The sequence below is a fragment of the Meles meles genome, chromosome 3 (assembly GCF_922984935.1).
Source record: "Meles meles chromosome 3, mMelMel3.1 paternal haplotype, whole genome shotgun sequence".
NCBI lineage: Eukaryota > Metazoa > Chordata > Mammalia > Carnivora > Mustelidae > Meles > Meles meles.
Window position 1 is genome coordinate 46,649,268 of NC_060068.1, and position 12,005 is coordinate 46,661,272.

Below are 12,005 nucleotides of genomic sequence, written 5' to 3' on the forward strand. Positions count from 1 at the left end.
CCTGTCATTTATCTTTACAACCTTTTATTATCTCCCATTTTTACTTGAGGAAACTGATATTGAGAAGGTGCAAGAACTTGTCTAAGTTTAGTCACTACCGAACAATAGAAGTCAGAATTCAAATCTGGATCTGTTCAATTCCTTGGTTGCAGTCCTTCATCTCCTGACTCTTCTGGGAATCAGCCTCCCAAAGCTCTTCCCCTGGGAAGGAGTGGGTTACTTGGGACAGAAGTACGACACGTGTTCTTTCTGAGTATCCATGTCAACTAATTAAAATTCAAGAACTTCTCGGTTAATGAGACTTTGCACCGCTCAAGCTCCCCAACAGATTCCCAGGTTGATTTGGCATGGAGGGAATTTCATTCAGAGCAAATTCCCATCAGTCACGGACTCATGTAAAATTAAAGACCGAAAGGAAACGTGCCAACATACTTATGCTGACATACCTGTTCACAGTGAGAAAAAAATAAAAAGTCTCCATGGGGAGAAAGTTCTAGAAATTAGAAAATGGGAAATGGTGACCCTTTTTAAGGAAAGCCACCACCAGTTTCTTCCCAAGGAGAGGACTTGCTGGGCTAACAACCTGAAGTATGAGCAGAACAAATAAACCTTGGAGAGAGATATTTTTTCACAGTCAAGGCTACCGAGCTCTTCAGGGAGCGTATTTCAGAAGAGTGGGATTTTGTGCTTGGGTAAACTGGGTGGTAAGCTCCCTGGTGCAATCTGACAGATTCTGCTGGAGATTTCTCAGTCTAACAAAACAGAACTGCACATTCGTAATTACAGGTGCTTGCAACTTCAGCAAGTAGGTATTCCTGTCTGTCTTCAAATAAAAGCTTTGGGGCTTTACACGTTACTTATTAAAATGTGAATACCCTTGGGAGGTATAACACCTTGGATCCTTTTCAGATAATATGTCGAAGACGATTCAATTTAATGCAGTTCATTTCTGTTCACTTGTCTTCAGTTTGATTCATTGGAGCCCCTACCAAGCGCAAAGCCCTTTGCTAGATCTTCATGGTGGGAGGAAAGATGAACCAGACAATTCATCGGAAGACCTGATCTACAAAGGTTTTGGCTCTGTGGGCTCTACACGCATAGTGCTCAGCTCTGCTGCTGTGACCTGAAAGCAACCCATAAATCAAGGTGCCTGTGTTTCTCTAAACTTTATTTACCCAACAGGCTGTGAGCTGGAGGCTGGCCTCTGTTCTAAATGCTTATGATAGAGCAGAGGATTGACTTATGCTTATTCTCTGATGAAATAAAACCCCAAGAGGAATTTGTAGGACATTGAACTTGAATGGAAAAAAAAAAAAAAAATCCCTGCAATCACCTGGAAAATTTTTAAAAGTAAGGATGCCTGGGTCTCTTCCCCAGGTCCAGGGATTTAGAGGGAATTGGTCCAGAGGTCCGATCTGGGCCTTGGGGATTTTCAAAGATCAACACAGTTTGAAAAGCATTGCTGTGGGACAAGGCTTGGGAGAAGTCGCTAGATGCGACAAGGCTTCTGCAGGCAGTACAGGGCCAGGGGAATAGAGATTTGCAAAGCTGGGTGTGTGTTGCTGTTCTCTGGGAAAAGGATGTTTAACAGGGAAACTTTCGTGCCACACTGTAGAACTCCGAAGAAATTAAGAAACTTCACTGTGCTTATGGAAAGAGAAATAACTGGTAATGTCTGAGAAAATCAGAACAGCCTGTATCTACCTGAACCTTGAAAATACTGCGGCCCCGATCTCTGCTATTGGCCTAGGTCTGTGACAGTTGCTTTAGACGCTACCTGTGTTCCTTTCTGAGGGCCGCTGTAAGAAGGTATGACAAACAGTGGCTTAGAATAACAGAGATGGATTTTCTCACCATGCTGGAGTCTAGGAGTCTGACAGAGCCTTGCTTTCTCTGTAAGGCTCTAGAAGGGAATCTATTGCATGCCTGCCTCCCAGCTTCCAGCGGTTACCAGGATTTGTTTGTTTGTTTTTGTTTCTGGCCTATACATGTACCACTGTAATCTCTGCCCCAAATCACACAGCATTCTCATCTCAGTGCATCTGTCTTTGTGTCTTGCCTTCCCTTCTTAGAAGGACACTGGTCATACTGTGTTAAGGGCTTGTGCTGTTCCAGAATGACCTCATTTAACTTGTTATCTTCCATCTGTCAAGATCCTATTTCCAAATAAGGTCCCATTCACTGATGCTCAGGGTTGGGACAATCCCACACGAGCGTTTACTTTATCCTTGTGTTCGAAAGGCAGAGGTAGTACGGGATACAGGGGAGGGAATGTGAGACTTAAATCTTCAGGCAGGTTTTGTGACTTCTGGGGTTAAGGGTCAGGAAAATGATAGTCAGGAGATGGGTGAAGGCATTCTGAAATGGAAAAGCCCCAGAAAAATTTAAAGGATGCAATGTAAGAGGAAACCAAGAAGATCAATTAAAATGTAATGGGTATAATCTCATGTTAGGAAGCAGTCTGGATTACAGAAAGAGGCAACTTTAAAACTAAACCAAAAACAACCCTACAACTCCATCTCTGGCCTCTGCAGTAGCTGTGAAGTAAGTCCTGCTTCTACAGGCCATCGTTCTTGCTGTGGTGCCTTGTCTATTTAATCACAAATGGCCAGAGCCTTGGGTGGACCCCAGTCACCCGAGGGGAGGAGCTGTGGTTTAGAAGGATGTTGTTCCTTTCGTTCCTAGGGAGGCATGAACAGAGCCGGTTCTCTTTTTGCCAGTTGGTTGCAAAGAGGGGTGGTTCCTTTGGATAAATCTCCCGCCTCCTCATTTTCTTAATCTAAATGATCCATCAGACAGGCTCCTTCAAGCCTGGAGCATACGGAGGATGAGTGAGACACTGCAAGTCATGGAAGAAGGCTGGGAGAATGTGCACCCAACACTGGGTGAGATGTTGTGCCTCAGTGTTCTCATCTGTCAACTGCGGATGAGAGAACCCATCCCAGAGGCTCGCTGTGAGTGGTCACTGAAATAAGCTGTAAAAAGTCCTTAGCACAAGACCAGTAGGCGATCATGTTAATAAAGTGTCAGGACAAAATCTGGCATTTTGTTTTTCTGTAATTCAAAGCCAGGATGAGGACAAGACTACATTAGGGGAGTAAAGGGGGGTGGAAACACACTGTAGCATTCTGCAATGACTCCTTATAGCAATTGGTAGTGCCCAGGATGGACCGAAGGAAAATGCTGCCAACTCAGATGAAATCTCCCTGAAGCCCTGTCCCCATAAGTGCAGGAACTGGCCGGGGCTGGCGGGGAATGGCCCCAGCAGGCGTCCTGTGCTAGATGGCCAGAGTCCAGGTGAACTGCTCGCCCAAATGACTGCTTAGAAACAAGAGCCAAGGCAAGTTCCCAGGGAGGTAGGGCAGGTGGGAGGAAAATAATACAGAGGAGCTTCACACCTGCCCTGGATGACCCAGAGTCTGCATTTCGAAAGAGGTTTGGTTTGGCACACTAACCTTACTTCGGTGAAGAATACCAATAAAGCAGAGACAGGCTGGGGCCTTCAGGTTTCCACCAGTGACCACGGAAAATTAATCCGAGGCTGGAGAGAGAGCACCCAAAGGGCAAAGAAAAAAGTCTCTATTTATTTCCCCCTTTTCTTCCTTCTCCCAACTTCTTCAGAAACTCTTGCTGTCGTTGTCACTTTCTTGGGTGTGTATATCCATGGGTGCCTGCGTGCAGGTGCACACAGGTGTGTACATGTGCAGTGCACACGTGTATGTGTGTGTGTGCACACAGGTGTGTATGTGTGTGCCTAGGCGTGCGGTGTGCACTCATATGCATGTGTGTCAGGCATGCTGGGGACAGTGTTCTGAGGCCTGTTGCTGGACAGAATGGATCAGGATTGGAGACTCTGGATCAGCAACAAGGGACGGGGTACCTGAAGCATGAATCACCGTCAGGCCCGCTTCTCCCCTCCGCCTCCCCCCAGCCACCCATCCATGCGGGCAAAACCAGGAGGGTGTTCACTGCAGAGTCAGTAGAATGCTGTGGGTGGAAAGGTGAACCTGCTCGGAAATGCAGGTGAGCTGTCAGCCCTGAAGCAATCAGGGGCAGAAAGCCGAGTTATTGCCAACCTATGATGCGTGCTCATTCTCATGAACTTTTCCTGTCCTCAACTTGGGAAGCAAACCTGGTCTAATGCGTGGGAGGGGAAGGCAAAGGGGACCGTTCTGTTTTCTTTAGTTATGGAGTACCATATACATGGTTTTGATTTTGGTCACGTAAGCCTGAAAAGTGACAAGTTGCCAATGATGAGTAAAGCAAATCGTCATATAGTTGATTCAGATCCTAGAATAATTAGAGGCTGGGTATCTGCCTTTAGAGCAAATCAGCTGGGGAAGGATGAGAAGATTATGCCTACTTCTTGCTGGGTGAACTTCCAATGAAAAGCATCACACCACCCTTGTAAAAATGGTCATATTTTGAGGTTTCAAATTCTCATGTAATGTCAAAACACCCACTTTCACTACAGATCAGCTCTAAGAAGGGTGCTTGGAAGGCAGCAGAGGGAAGAACAGCAGCAGGGGTAGCAAGTCAGCAGCAGAGCGCGAGTCAACCATCTCTTTCTTTAGAGGATGGCGAGGATGTTTCTGGTTGGTGACGAAGGAAGTCTTCCTAGGAAAATGACATGGGAGCTGGACTTCTGAAAAGAGATGCGGTCACTGAAGGGAGGACAGCAATTACAGAGGAGGAATAGAAAAACAAGAGGGATGCATGGGCTGTGTTTTGTAAATAGACTCTTGGATAAAACATGGGCAAAGGCAGACTGCCCTGTCAGTGGTTCTTTTTTTTTTTTTTTAAGATTTTATTTATTTATTTGACAGAGAGAGATCACAAGTAGTCAGAGAGGCAGGCAGAGAGAGTGAGAGGGAAGCAGGCTCCCTGCAGAACAGAGAGCCTGATGCGGGGCTCAATCCCAGGACCCTGGGATCATGACCTGAGCCGAAGGCAGCAGCTTAAACCACTGAGCCACCCAGGCACCCCCCTGTCAGTGGTTCTTAATCCTGCCTGCGAGTTACAACCCCCGGGACTGCCTGGACCACCCCAGTGATCAGGCCTCCTTATAGACCCGCTGAATCAGAAACCCCAGGGCTGGGACCCAGGCAACCAGAATTGCCTTTAGCGCTCCCCAGGTGGTTCCAACATGCCAGCAAAGTGAAGAACCTGGCTTGCTTGTCGTGCTTGCAAGGTTGGCCTAGGCTAGCATCTGGGATCTTAAATTTTAGGAAGTTCTCGGCATTGACTAACTGATAGGAGGGGCTCCCTGGGCCTAAACTGTGTCATGTGGTTCATGCTGAACACATGCTGTTTCTTCTGGAAATTTGGAATTTTGCTCCATGAGGTAGAGGGTAGAGGATGCTTCCCTGACCAGCCTCCAGGAAAAACCTTGGGCAATGATTCTAACGAACTTCCCTGGTAGATAACACTTCACCTATGTTGTTGATTTTGCTTTGTATTCTTTTGGCAGAATAAATCATAGCTGTGACTGCATACTGGGTCCTGTGAACTGTCCTAGTCAATCATCCAGACTGATGGTGATTTGGGGGGACCCACGACGTAATAAGAATGAGGAAAATTTAAGACCAGTCTCGTCAGAAAAACCAGGAGATCCTGTCCAGGTAAGTTTTTTTTTTTTTTTTAAAGATTTTATTTATTTATTTGACAGATAGAGATCACAAGTAGGCAGAGAGGCAGGCAGAGAGAGAGGGGGAAGCAGGTTCCCTGCCGAGCAGAGAGCCCGATGTGGGGCTCAATCCCAGGATCCTGAGATCATGACCTGAGCCGAAGGCAGAGGCTTAACCCACTGAGCCACCCAGGTGCCCCCCAAGTACGTTTTTAAGAGGCGAAGTAGGTCTAGATGCCTTTGCTAGTAATAAGGGAGAACGATTTGAATGGAAATTACGGATCTAAGCCTTCTGATGACAATGGAACCTGAAAGCTGTTGTGGTCTACTTGCTTAAAAGAAATATAAAGCGCAGTGAAAAGAACTCCTCACAAAAAGAAAATTTGAAAGAAGGCACTCTGGGGGCACCTGGGCGACTCAGTCGGTTCAGCGTCTGCCTTCCGATGAGGTCGTGATTCTGGAGTCCTAGGATCGAGCCCCGCACTGGGCTCCCTGCTCAGTGGGGAGTCTGCTTCTCCCGCTCCCCTTCTACCTGATTCGTGCGCTCTCTCTCTCAAATAAATAAATAAAATCTTAAAAAAAAAAAAGAAAGAAAGAAGCAATTATGGAGTCTTTGTACCTGTGAGGTAAAATGGTTAAACGTCACGTTTCATGTCCTGCTGTCTCAGCATCCCCCTACACAGGTCGTCAGCACCCAGTCCAGCCCAGGTGACCAGGTGTGGCAGTGTGACAGGGCTGGTCCCTGCCAGAGTTCTCCTCTCCGCACTCCCCTGACCCTGATATAGGAAGAGACACACGCCCTGAAGCAACCCCCCTGAGCCTTTTCTCCTCGACTCCACCCTGACCCCCAGTGAAGGGGTTTGTCCACCTTCCGCTGTCTTGGCTTCCACCTGCTCAGTGTGGCTCACATATGGCCTGCTCTTGGGGAGCAGTGACTCTCTCTCCAGGACTTGTGAGTGTAATAAGCTTTGTTTTCCTGTGCCTTTCTTGTGGCCACACCTCACTGACCAGAGCAACGTCACTCAGAGACATTTATTTTTCCCTGTACGAATTCCAACATGAGAAAAGAACGTGATCAATTCTGAATGAAGTCGAAAGGCTAATGAAGGAAACGGGCATGCTTTATCTGTCCTAGCTCAGGCCGCCACAGACTGGGTGGCTCACACAACAGAAATGCATTTTTTCCGCACTTCTGGAGGCTGGAAGTCCCAGATGAGGTGCTAGCGAGGTTGGGTTCTGATTCTCTTCCTGGTTTGCAGTTGGCCACCTTCTCACTATGCCTTCACGTGGTGGAGAAAAAGCAATCACTCTCTTCCTCTTCTTCTCAGGGCACCGGTTCAATGACATCAGGGTTTTCTACCTTATGACCTCATTTAACCTTAATTATCACCGTTAAGGTCTGATCTCCAACAGGGTCACTTAAGGGGGTGTTAGGCCTTCAACACCCAATTTTTTTCAGGCACAATTTAGTCCATAGTGTTAACCTTCCTGACAAACCTTCACTTGACCTCTAGCCACCATCTTTCTTCATCACCGTCTTTCTCAAATGAGAGGTTATAACTGTGAGCAGCATTTCTTCATCAGGCACATGTCTCAGACCCTCTGCAGCCCATCCTACTCTCTCAAAAGTCCACTAGAATTTTTCTCCTTCTCTTCTGTGGTTTTCACACACTTTTTTTTAAGATTTAATTTTATTTCTATTTATTTATTTTTAAATATTTTATTTATTTATTTGAGAGACAGGGAGAAAGAGAGCAAGGCGGGAGGGGTTGAGGGAGAGGGAGTGAGGAAATGTCAAGCAGACTCCATGCCGAGTGTGGAGCCTGGTGTGGGGCTTGATCTCACAACCCTGAGGTCATGACCTCAGCCAAAATTAAGAGTTGGGCACTTAACAGACTGAGCTACCCAGGTAGCCCAAGATTTTAAGTAATGCCCATATACCCAACGTGGGGCTCAAACCCACAACCCCAAGAGTCTTAACATTCTAATTGAGCCAGCCAGGCATACCCGGTTTCCACACACTTTAATTTCTCTGTGTCACCCCTACTGTTTTTGTCCCCTTTCTTCAAAAAATTCCTTCTTCTCATTGCTTTTCAAACTCTGAATGCACACCAAGTTTGTAATGATCTCTTTGCCCAACTGCTTTTTAAAAACGTCTAGTTTGGGAAATCTCAAAACTACAAAGTTGGAGAGAACAGTATAACAAACCCTCATGTAGCCACCTCAACAGATTATGACATATCTTTTTTCATTGGTATCTATCATCCCAGGATTGTTTTGAAGCAAATTTCAGATTACATATCATTTTGTACATAAATACTCAGAAGAGTTCTTAAATAAAAAGATTTATAAAATCACAACCACAATACTTATCATACCCAAATATTTTTGCAATTTTTAAATTTCATCAAATATCCCAGAATTTTTTGATTGTTTCATGAATTTTTTTTTTCATGGTTAGCTTGCTCAAATCAGGACCCAAATAGAACCCAAACATGGCAAAATTGATGGGCCTCTCAAGTGTCTTTTAATTTGCAGATACAGGGGTGCCTGGGTGGCTCAGTGGGTTAAAGCCTCTGCCTTCTGGCTCAGGTCATGATCCCAGGGTACTGGGATCACGCCCCGCATCAGGGGGGCTCTCTGCTCAGCAGGGAACCTGCTTCCTCCTCTCTCTCTGCCTGCCTCTCTGCCCACTTGTGATCTCTGTCTGTCAAATAAATTAAAAAAAAATCTTTAATTTGCAGATACTTCTTTCCTTTCTTTGTTCAGTTATTATTATTATTTTTTTCTTGAAATGATTTTGTTGAAGGAAGTAGGTTATTCATTCCTAAAGTTTCTCAGTTTGGGATTTTGTTGATTGTAGTCCATGGTTACCATTCCTGTAAATTAGTGGCAAGATCTAGAGACTATTGATCAGATTCAAGTTCAATTTTTGTTTTAAAAAATATTTTGATTTCAGGACATAATGCTCATTGCTGTTTCTTTTCCTTGGTCCTTGGAGTAGTTTTTTGCTACATCTCAATCTCCAGAGCTCATCTCTGCCCATGAGCTTCTGGAGCAGTTATCTCTTGCTGAATCTTAGCTATCATTTTTAAAAAAAGCGATACAGAATGTTAGCCCCAAATGATACACGGTGTTAGCTCTGAAAGAAAAGTGAAGCATCAGTCAATGTAAGACTCCTGGACTAATGTTTTTTAGTTTTTTTTTAATTTATTTTTTATTTTTTTATAAACACATAATGTATTTTTATCCCCAGGGGTACAGGTCTGTGAATCTCCAGGTTTACACACTTCACAGCACTCACCATAGCACATACCCTCCCCAATGTCCATAACCCCACTCCCCCTCTCCCAACCACCCCCCCCCAGCAACCCTCAGTTTGTTTTGTGAGATTAAGAGTCACTTATGGTTTGTCTCCCTCCCAATCCCATCTTATTTCATTTATTCTTCTCCTACCCCCCCAGTCCCCCATGTTGCATCTCCACGTCTCCACATCAGGGAGATCATATGCTAGTTGTCTTTCTCTGATTGACTTATTTCACCAAGCATGATACCCTCTAGTTTCATCCACGTCGTCGCAAATGGCAAGATTTCATTTCTTTTGATGGCTGCATAGTATTCCATTGTGTATATATACCACCTCTTCTTTATCCATTCATCTGCTGATGGACATCTAGGTTCTTTCCATAGTTTGGCTATTGTAGACATTGCTGCTATAAACATTCGGGTGCATGTGCCCCTTCAGATCACCATGTTTGTATCTTTAGGGTAAATACCCAGTAGTGCAATTGCTGGGTCATAGGGTAGTTCTATTTTCAAAGGGAAGCAAGGGCAAAAATGAACTATTGGGATTTCATCTGGACTAATGTTTTTTAATCCAACTCTGGAAGGTATTTTTGTGAAGAAAGAGCCCACAGTTGAATAATTTTGAGGAAATCCTTGAGTGAATGAACGTAAACCATTTTCTTTACAATGTAAATGTACACTGTAAATTTAAAGGAGAGGGTCTGGTAATCAGCATTTTTTTTCTTATTTGATTATGAAGATACCCTTCTTAAAATGATGTTTATTACAGCTTTCCCATAAGTAGTGTTCCATGGAACACAATTTGGGAACTCTGGAAAACTGCATTTCAGTGAAGACAAGACTAGGGCTCCTTCCTCTGTTTAGAGTCTGCTAAGCAGCTACTTTGCCTTGCTTAACTACTATATACAGAATAGGTCTTAATTTATTTAAAACAAAAATAGGAAGCGCCTCCATCCCTCACCTGAGTATGAGGCCAGTTTTTCTAGCAGTATACTGCCTTGCCCTTGGGAATAGACTGTCGTCAAAACAGAGTAGTGAAACTACTTTCCTCTCTTCTTAAGCTGCCCCTTAACATCCCTCTCCCTTTTTTGTGCAGAATGACCCCTTTTATGGTGTAGAACGTCGACTTTTTTGCAACGGACTCCAAGAATAAGGACTATTTCTCAACATGGTAGCCATTGTCTTTCAGTGTGTAAACACATGAGGGCAGAAATCCATTGGTCCTGAGAAACATGAAGGAATGCCTTATTAGCGGAATGAAAGATAGTAACTCTTATTACTTCCAGAAACACAACGGGCTCATGTCTGATTGCGTTTGGAATCCCTATGGCACTTCTACCCCCTTAACCTGTCCTACAGTGTTTCTTTATTCCTTGAGTTAATGTTGATCAAATATGCTTTGGGCTGCACTCTGGGCTCTCCATCTCCCTTGAAGATAGGCCATGGTTCCTCTTCTGGAAGGGCCTCAGTGTGGCGAGTGACATCAGTTACACAAACAGAGCATTGTTCTACATGGGGACTTAGAGGAGCACGAGGACAGTTTCATTCTTAATAACTTTGTTGCTCATAAGACGTTTTAAGTTCTCAAGTCTTGGGATGATGTCTCCTATCGTCTATCCACCCAGCATGGATTGAACTGGAAGTACAGTCAGCATTGACAAAATTCTTACTAGCAAATTCAGCTACAACAGTGTTTTAGAAACCACATATTCTGGCCTTGTGATCTAAATATCTGGCTCATTCTCTCATCTTGTTTTTCTTCCTTTGTTAGAGAGAAATCATACAGACAGAAATCAGGTGAGTACTACAGTGTGGTTTGATGGCGTCAAGTTTGAGAGAAACAAAATATGGCTGTGGCCACCTGCCAAAATGTCCTTCTGTGACCATCAAAGCCAGACACTGTCACACAAGGCCTCTCGCACATCTGGAATGAATTCTTTCTTGTGATGTGTGTGTGTGTGTGTGTTTTCTATGCAAGGGAAGTTCTAGATTTAGGAAAGTTGGAGTGAGAAATTTTTAATCTCGTCAGGAAAAATTACTCACAGTTAAGAGGTCCCTTACTCCAGCTGTGGGTCACATGAAAAGTTCATGAATGGTCACTGAATCTGCTCATTGACTTTTATGACTTCAGCAGTCAAGTCACGGAATGTTCTTTAGGCTCCCAACAGAAATTACCCTCTAAAGTTAGATCAGAGCAAAAGCCCCTAACTGGCCAGTGAAGCCCAGGTGATTTTTGTTTCACATATGGGGAATAATTTATTATGTCAATCATAGAAGTTTAGCTTTGAATCTAATGCTCCATGAAAATGTTAATCACTCAAGTGATGGCCAGTAAAAACATTTTAATATTATGTTGCATAACTTTTTTTCTTCTGAAAAAAACAAAAGTATTAAAAATTTCTTATTAGTAGCTCTACAAAAGTATAAGCCTTCAGCAGGCTTTAATATATAGTTATACTTTTACATGCTTTCATATCTACACTTACCCCTACTCACCTAGCCACAATTTAGATTTATGTGAATGTGACCACTTACACACTATGACAAAAGGCTTCTTTTTAAGAACAGAAATGGGTCCTAGTTGATTGCATTGGGCAGGGAAATGCTAAGTGGGAGTTTTAGGTCTTTGCTGTTGAGAATAGAGTATAGATCTATTTTAAAGGTAACTTAGTTAAAAGGAACAAAACTTCTAACTTTCCAGTGAGGGGAGATCAGGAAGTCTAATGATAGACTCTTTGGACTGGTGTTCCACGGATGGAATAGCTAATAAAAAATGGAAATGATGGTTAGAATATTCTGAGTTTATGCCATGGGATAAGCCATTTGTTAGCTATCATTTCTGAGACACATACAATTTCATCCATCTTTCTGTCTCATCTTTTCATTTAATATTTATTTATTTATTTATTTATTTATTTATTTATTTATGTGATGTCACTGGGGCAGAGGAGCAGAGAGAGAGGGAGAGGGAGTATCACAAGCAGATTCCACAGGAGCAAGGAGCCCAATGAGGGGTTCCCTTTCACAACCCTGAGATCAGGACCTGAGCCAAAATCAAGAATCAGATGCTTAA